Raw genomic sequence first — 8,780 nt, 5'->3', positions numbered from 1 at the left:
GCAGCGCAGATGGCGACCCCGGCAGGACCAGCCGCAAAAAGGCCGCGGTGACCCTGTCCCTCTGGAAGGCCCCGGCGCCGGGTCGGGAGGCGCGCGCCGGGGCCCGCAGGGACAGCGGGCAGCGGGGTCCGCCTCCCCTCCTCCGCCCGCAGCCTGCCGGGCGCAAGGGCAGGACCCGCCAGCCCCGCCCCCCCTCCCCCGAGCCGTAGAGGGCGACGGCGGCCGGGGCGGGGGGGGCGGCGCCGGCAGAACCGGAGGGTGACGCGGGTCAGCTCGTAGGCGCGGCCGAGCGGCAGGGCCAGGCTCCACGATCCCCCGGACCCCTTCCGGAACGGGCGGCAGCCCCCCGCCCGGCGGCCCCCCCCCCTCCAGGGCCACCCGGGACACTGGCGGGCGGCAGCTCCGGGCCTCCCCCGACCGAGCGTAGCAGGGGTCCCCCCACGACGGCAGCGCCCCGCCCAGCAGGAGGAGGCAGGAGTACAGGGGGAGCAGCATCAGGAGTCGCCGAGGGGCCCACGCTCTGCTCCTTGTCCCTGCGGAGAGAAGGAGGGGGAGGAAAAGGGGGTTAAGTGCGTTCGAGGTTCGACGGCCTGAGGGGGTCGGTACGGCAGGGGGCATGAAACCCGGGACCACCACCTCCCTCCCCCCCAATCCCCCCTTCCCTGTTGTTATATCACTGCATTTTAGTAACATATGTCGTTACTAACTGTAGGACAGCACAGTAGCATTGTAGTTAGCACAATTGCTTCACAGCTCCAGGGTCCCGGGTTCGATTCTGGCTTGGGTCACTGTCTGTGCGGAGTCTGCACATCCTCCCCGTGTCTGCGTGGGTTTCCTCCGGGTGCTCCGGTTTCCTCCCACAGTTCAAAGATGTGCAGGTTAAGGGGATTGGCCGTGATAAATTGCCCTTAGTGTCCAGTGGGGTTATTAGGTTACGGGGATAGGGTGGAAGTGAGGGCTTGAAGTGGGTTGGTGGGCCGAATGGCCTCCTTTTACACTGTATGTTCTGTTCTTAAACTGAAAGAATTTGTTAAGTAACGGTCAAACTACTTTGAGAGACAAAGGGAGAGAGACAGAGAGAAGGAGATGGACAGAGAGAGGGAGAGAGACAGAGAGAGACAGAGAGGCAGAGAGAGGGGGATGGAGGGAGAGACGGAGAGAGAGACAGAGAGAGAGAGACAGAGAGAGAGTCAGAGAGAGAGAGGGACAGAGAGGGAGGCAGAGAGAGAGAGAGACAGAGAGAGAGAGAGAGAGAGGCAGAGAGAGGGGGACGGAGGGAGAGACGGAGAGAGAGACAGAGAGGCAGAGAGAGACAGAGAGAGAGTCAGAGAGAGAGAGGGACAGAGAGGGAGTCAGAGGGAGAGAGGGACAGAGAGAGAGAGGGAGACAGATAGAGACACAGGGAGAGAGAGAGAGAGAGAGAGAGACAGAGAGAGAGAGAGAGAGAGAGACAGAGAGAGAGAGGGAGAGAGAGACAGAGAGAGAGAGGGAGACAGACACAGGGAGAGAAAGACAGAGAGAGACACACAGAGAGAGGGGGACAGAAAGGGAGACAGAGAGAGAGAGACAGAGAGAGAGAGAGAGAGAGAGACGCAGAGAGAGAGAGACAGAGAGAGGCAGAGAGAGACGCACAGAGAGAGAGAGAGAGAGAGACAGAGAGAGAGACAGAGAGAGAGAGAGAGAGAGAGAGTCAGAGAGTCAGAGGGAGAGACAGAGAGAGAGAGAGAGAGAGCGAGAGAGACAGAGAGTCAGAGGGAGAGAGGGACAGAGAGAGAGAGACAGTGAGACAGAGAGAGAGACAGAGAGAGAGAGAGTGAACGACACAGAGAGAGAAAGAGAGAGAGAGACAGAGAGAGAGAGAGACACACACAGAGAGTGAGACAGAGAGAGGCAGAGAGAGAGAGAGAGACAGAGAGAGAGAGACAGAGAGATAGAGAGAGGCAGAGAGAGGGGGGCAGAGGGAGAGACAGAGAGGGAGACAGAGAGTCAGAGAGAGAGAGGGACAGAGAGAGAGAGAGAGAGAGAGACAGAGAGAGAGAGACAGAGAGAGAGAGACAGAGAGAGAGACAGATAGAGAGACAGAGAGAGAGAGAGAGGGAGATAGATAGAGACACAGGGAGAGAGAGACAGAGGGAGAGAGACAGAGAGACAGAGAGAGGGGCAGAGAGAGGGACAGAGAGGGAGACAGAGAGAGAGACAGAGAGAGAGAGACCGAGAGAGAGAGACAGAGAGAGAGAGACAGAGAGAGAGACAGATAGAGAGACAGAGAGAGAGAGAGAGAGAGGGAGATAGATAGAGACACAGGGAGAGAGAGACAGAGGGAGAGAGACAGAGAGAGAGTCAGTGAGTCAGAGGGAGAGAGGGACAGAGAGAGAGAGAGACAGAGAGAGACAGATAGAGACACAGGGAGAGAAAAACAGAGAGAGAGACGCAGAGAGAGAGAGACAGTGAGAGGCAGAGAGAGAGAGAGAGAGAGAGAGACAGAGATAGAGAGAGACAGAGAGAGAGACAGAGCGAGGCAGAGAGAGAGAGAGAGAGAGATAGAGAGAGACAGAGAGACACAGAGAGAGGGGGACAGAGAGAGAGTCAGAGAGAGAGAGACAGAGAGAGTGACAGAGAGAGACAGAGAGAGAGAGACAGAGAGAGAGAGAGAGGGGGACAGAGAGAGAGTCAGAGGGAGAGAGGGACAGAGAGGGAGGGAGAGTCTGTGTGAGGACGCAACTTTGTTCTAAACACAGCTGGCTCGTCTGATTATCTTGGTAATGGAGAAAGCGATTAACAAGTGAATTCCTTGGCCCCTAATAACCGTGTTCCGCTCGAATTAGGGCCTTTAGATCTCGCTCGATAAAAGGCTTGACTCGCAGTTAAACTTTAACCAACGGATATTGTACACCAGATCCAGCAGCCCTCGTCCGTCAATCGCGGAAACGATCGTCGCTGCCCTTTGATTTGGCCAACGAGTCAAATCTTTAATCCGCAGTGCCCACCGAACACTGTTCGAATGAAGCGTCAGATCCTTCGAAGACTAGTTCATACGGTCAAGGGGTCCCCTTGTCCGAGCTGGGCGGTTCTGGGCTCAATACCACCTCCCTCTCAACTCTTCCTCCACCTTCCCTCTCTCGCTCTCTCTCTCTCCATACACTCCCTCCCTCACGCTCTCCCTCACCCCCTCTCTCTCTCTCCACTGCCTCCTTCCCCACCCAGCTCTCCACCCCCGCCTTTAGCTCTCTCCCCTCCCCGCGCTCTCCCTCCCTGTCTCTCTCGCTACCTCCTCTCCTCCGACCCACTCTCCCCCCTCTATTCCCCTCTTCACCACGCTCCCCCTCCCCCTCTCTTCCTCCCTCCCCACATTCTCTCTCTCTCTGTCCCCCATTCTCTCTCTCTCACTCCCTCCCTCCCCCAAACTCTCTCTCCCTCCCCACATTCTCTCTCTCCCTCTCTCTCTCTCTCCCCACATTCACTCTCTCTCTCTCACAACCCCCATTCTCTCTCTTCCTCCCCACATTCTCCCTCTCCCTCCCCACTCTCTCTCACTCTCTCCCTCCGCACATTCTCTCTCTCTCCTCTCCCCACATTCTCTCTCCCTCCCGACATTCTCTCTCTCTCCCTCCCCACATTCTCTCTCTCTCTCTCTCTCCCTCCCCACATTCACTCTCTCTCCCTCCCCACATTCTCTCCCCCTCTCTCTCTCTCCCAACATTCTCTCTCTCTCTCACACCCCCCATTCTCTCTCTTCCTCCCCACATTCTCCTTCTCTCTCCCTCTCCCTCCCCACTCTCTTACTCTCTCCCTCCGCACAGTCTCTCTCTCTCCTCTCCCCACATTCTCTCTCTCCTTCCCCACATTCTCTCTCTCTCTCTCCCTCCCCACATTCACTCTCTCTCCCTCCCCACATTCCCTCTCTCTCTCCCTCCCCACATTCTCTCTCTCTCTCCCCACATTCTCTCTCTCCCTCCCCACATTCTCTCTCTCTCTCCCCACATTCTCTCTCTCTCTCGTTCCCCACATTCTCTCTCTCTCCCCTCCCCACATTCTCTCTCTCCCTCCCCACATTCTCTCTCTCTCTCCCTCTCCACATTCTCTCTCTCTCCCTCCCCACATTCTCTATCTCTCTCCCTTCCCACATTCTCTCTCTCTCTCTCTCCCCCTCCCCACATTCTCTCCCTCACTCCCTCCCCACATTCTCTCTCTCTCCCTCCCCACATTCTCTCTCTCTGTCCCTCCCCATATTCTCTATCTCTCTCTCTCCCCACATTCTCTCTCATGACATTCTCTCTCTCTCTCCCCCTCCCCACATTCTCTCTCTCTCTCTCTCCCCACGTTCTCTCTCTCTCTCTCCCCATATTCTCTATCTCTCTCCCCACATTCTCACTCTCTCTCCCCCTCCCCACATTCTCTCCCTCCCTCCCTCCCCACGTTCTCTCTCTCTCTCCCCATATTCTCTATCTCTCTCACCACATTCTCTCCCTCTCCCTCCCCACATTCTCTCTCTGTCCCGCCCCACATTGTCTCTCTCTCTCCCTCCCCACATTCTCTCTCTCTTCCACCCCACATTCTCTCTCTCTTCCACCACACATTCTCTCTCTGTCCCGCCCCACATTGTCTTTCTCTCTCCCTACCCACATTCTCTCTCTCCCCCTCCCCACATACTCTCTCTGTCTCCCTCCCCACATTCTCTCTCTCTCTCCCTCCCCATATTCTCTCTCTCTCTCTCCCTCCCCACATTCTCTCTCTCCCTCCCCACATTCGCTCTCTTTCCCTCCCCACATTCTCTCTCTCCCTCTCCCCACATTCTCTCTCTCTTCCTCTCCCTACCCAGATTCTCTCTTTCCCTCCACACATTCTCTCTCTCCCCCTCCCCACATTCCCTCTCTCTGTCTCTCCCTCCCCACGTTCTCTCTCTCTGTCTCCCTCTCGACATTCTCTCTCTCTCGCCACAGTCTCTCTCTCTCCCTCCCCACATTCTCTCCCTCTCCCTCCCCACATTCTCTCTCTCTCTCCCTCCCGCCCCACATTCTCTCTCTCCCTCTCCCTCCCCACATTCTCACTCTCTCTCCCTCTCCACATTCTCTCTCTCCCTCTCCACATTCTCTCTCTCTTCCTCCCCATATCTCTCTATCCCTCCCCACATTCTCTCTCTCACCCTCCCTCCCCACATTCTCTCTCTCTCTCCCTCGCCACATTCTCTCTCCCTCTCTCCCCGCATTCTCTCTCTCTCTCACCCCCTCCCCACATTCTCTCTCTCTCTCCCTTGCCACATTCTCCCTCTCTCTCCCTCTCCCCACATTGTCTCTCTCTCTCCCTCGCCACATTCTCTCTCTCTCTCCCCCTCCCCACATTCTCTCTCTCTCTCCCTTGCCACATTCTCTCTCTCTCTCCCCCTCCTCACATTCTCTCTCTCTCTCCCTCGCCACATTCTGTCTCTCTCTCCCCCTCCCACATTCTCTCTCTCTCTCCGTCCCCACATTCTCTCTCTCTCCCTACCGACATTCTCTCTCTCTCTCCCTCGCCACATTCTCTCTCTCTCCATCCCCACATTCTCTCTCTCTCCACACATTCTCTCTCTCTCTCCCTACCGACATTCTCTCTTTCTCCCCACATTCTCTCTATCTCTCTACCTCCCACGTTCTCTCTCTCTCTCTCTCCCTCCCCACACACTCTCTCTCTCTCACCGCACATTCTCTCTCTCTCTCTCCCCAGATTCTCTCACTCTCCCTCCCAACATTCTCTCTCTTCACCCCACATTCTCTCTCTCCCTCCCTCCCCACATTCTCTCTCTCTCTCCCTCTCTCCCTCCCCACATTCTCTCTCTATCTCTCTATCTCCCCCTCTCCACATTCTCTCTCTCTCCTTCCCCAAATTCTCCCTCTCCCTCTCGATTCCCACATTCTCTCTCTCTCTCTCGCCCTCTCAACATTCTCTCTCTCTCTCCCTCCCCACATTCTCTCTCTCTCTCTCAACCCACGTTTTCTCTCTCTCTCTCACCCTCCCCTCATTCTCTCTCTCTCTCTCTCACCACATTCTCTCTCTCTCTCTCTCTCCCCACATTCTCTCTCTCTATCCCTCCCCACATTCTCTCTCTCTCTCCCTCCCCACATTCTCTCTCTCTCTCTCCCCCCACGTTCTCGCTCTCTCTCTCACCCTCCCCTCATTCTCTATCTCTCTCTCTCACCACATTCTCTCTCTCTCTCTCTCTCCTCATATTCTCTCTCTCTCTCCCTCCCCTCATTCTCTCTCTCTCTCTCTCTCACCACATTCTCTCTCTCTCTCCCCCCATGTTCTCTCTCTCTCCCTCCCCTCATTCTCTCTCTCTCTCCCTCCCCTCATTCTCTCTCTCTCTCTCCCTCCCCTCATTCTCTCTCTCTCTTTCTCACCACATTCTCTCTCTCTCTCCCTCCCCACATTCTCTCTCTCTCTCTCCCCACATTCTCGCTCTCCCCCTCCCCACATTCTCTCTCTCCCTCCCCACATTCTCTCTCTCTCTCTCCCCACATTCTCTCTTAACCCACATTCTCTCTCTCTCTCACTCCCCACATTCTCTCTCCCTCCCCACATTCTCTCTCTCTCCCTCCCAACATTCTCTCGCTTTCCCTTCCCACATTCTCTCTCTCTCTCCCCCTCCCCATATTCTCTCTCTCTCTCCCTCTCCCTACCCAGATTCTCTCTTTCCCTCCACACATTCTCTCTCTTTCTATCTCCCCACATTCTCTCTCTCTCTCTATCCCCACATTCTCTCTTCCACCCCACATTCTCTCTCTCTCTCTCCCCACAGTCTCTCACTCTCTCTCCCTCCACACATTCTCTCTCCCTCCCTCTCCACATTCTATCTCTCTCACTCCCCACATTCTCTCTCTCTCCCCCTCCCCACATTCTCTCTCTTCCACCCCACATTCTCTCTCTCTCTCTCTCCACATTCTCCCTCTCCCACCCCACATTCTCTCTCTCTCCCTCCCCGCATTCTCTCTCTTTCTCTCCCTTCCCACATTCTCTCTCTCTCTGTACATTCTCTCTCTCTTTTCCCCCTCCTCACATTCTCTCCCTCCCTCCCTCCCCATATTGTCTATCTCTCTCATGACATTCTCTCTCTCTCTCCCCCTCCCCACATTCTCTCTCTCTCTCTCCCCACGTTCTCTCTCTCTCTCTCCCCATATTCTCTATCTCTCTCCCCACATTCTCACTCTCTCTCCCCCTCCCCACATTCTCTCCCTCCCTCCCTCCCCACGTTCTCTCTCTCTCTCTCCCCATATTCTCTATCTCTCTCACCACATTCTCTCACTCTCTCCCTCCCCACATTCTCTCTCTCTTCCACCCCACATTCTCTCTCTCTTCCACCCCACATTCTCTCTCTGTCCTGCCCCACATTGTCTTTCTCTCTCCCTACCCACATTCTCTCTCTCATCCACCCCACATTCTCTCTCTCTCCCTCCCCACATTTTCTCTCTTTCTCTCTCTCCCCACATTCTCTCTCACTCTCCCCCTCCCCACATTCTCTCCCTCTCTCCCTCCCAACATTCTCTCTCTCTTCCTCCCCACATTCTCTCTGTCTCTCCCTCCCCACGATTTCTCTCTCTCCCTCCCCATATTCTCTATCTCTCTCACCACATTCTCGCTCTCTCCCTCCCCACATTCTCACTCTCTCTCCCTACCGACATTCTCTCTCTCTCCCTCCCCACATTCTCTATCTCTCCCTCCCCACATTTGTTCTCTCTCCCCACATTCTCTCTCTCTCTCACTCTCCCCACATTCTCTCTCTCCCCACATTCTCTCTTACCCCACATTCTCTCTCTCTCTCTCTCCCTCCCCATATTCTCTCTCTCTCCCTCCCCACATACTCTCTCTGTCTCCCTCCCCACATTCTCTCTCTCTCTCCCTCCACTCATTCTCTCTCTCTCTCCCTCCCCACATTCTCTCTCTCCCTCCCCACATTCGCTCTCTTTCCCTCCCCACATTCTCTCTCTCCCTCTCCCCACATTCTCTCTCTCTTCCTCTCCCTACCCAGATTCTCTCTTTCCCTCCACACATTCTCTCTCTCCCCCTCCCCACATTCTCTCTCCGCCTCCCCACATTCTCTCTCTTCCAGCCCACATTCTCTCTCTCTCCCTCTCCACTTTCTCTCTTTCCACCCCACATTCTCTCTCTCACTCTCCACATTTTCTCTCTTCCACCCCACATTCTCTCTCTCTCTCTCCCCACAGTCTCTCACTCTCTCTCCCTCCACGCATTCTCTCTCCCTCCCTCCCCACATTCCCTCTCTCTGTCTCTCCCTCCCACGTTCTCTCTCTCTGTCTCCCTCTCTACATTCTCTCTCTCTCGCCACAGTCTCTCTCTCTCCCTCCCCACATTCTCTCTCTCTCCCTCCCCACATTCTCTCTCTCTCTCCCTCCCGCCCCACATTCTCTCTCTCCCTCTCCCTCCCCACATTCTCTCTCTCTCCCTCTCCACATTCTCTCTCTCCCTCTCCACATTCTCTCTCTCTTCCTCCCCATATTCTCTCTATCCCTCCCCACATTTTCTCTCTCTCCCTCCCTCCCCACATTCTCTCTCTCTCTCCCTCTCCACATTCTCTCTCCCTCTCTCCCCGCATTCTCTCTCTCTCACCCCCTCCCCACATTCTCTCTCTCTCTCCCTTGCCACATTTTCTCTCTCTCTCCCTCTCCCCACATTGTCTCTCTCTCTCCCTCGCCACATTCTCTCTCTCTCCATCCCCACATTCTCTCTCTCTCTCTCCACACATTCTCTCTCTCTCTCCCTACCGACATTCTCTCTTTCTCCCCACATTC

Source organism: Scyliorhinus torazame, chromosome 23 (assembly GCF_047496885.1).
Source record: "Scyliorhinus torazame isolate Kashiwa2021f chromosome 23, sScyTor2.1, whole genome shotgun sequence".
Lineage (NCBI taxonomy): Eukaryota > Metazoa > Chordata > Chondrichthyes > Carcharhiniformes > Scyliorhinidae > Scyliorhinus > Scyliorhinus torazame.
This window is presented reverse-complemented; position numbering follows the sequence as displayed.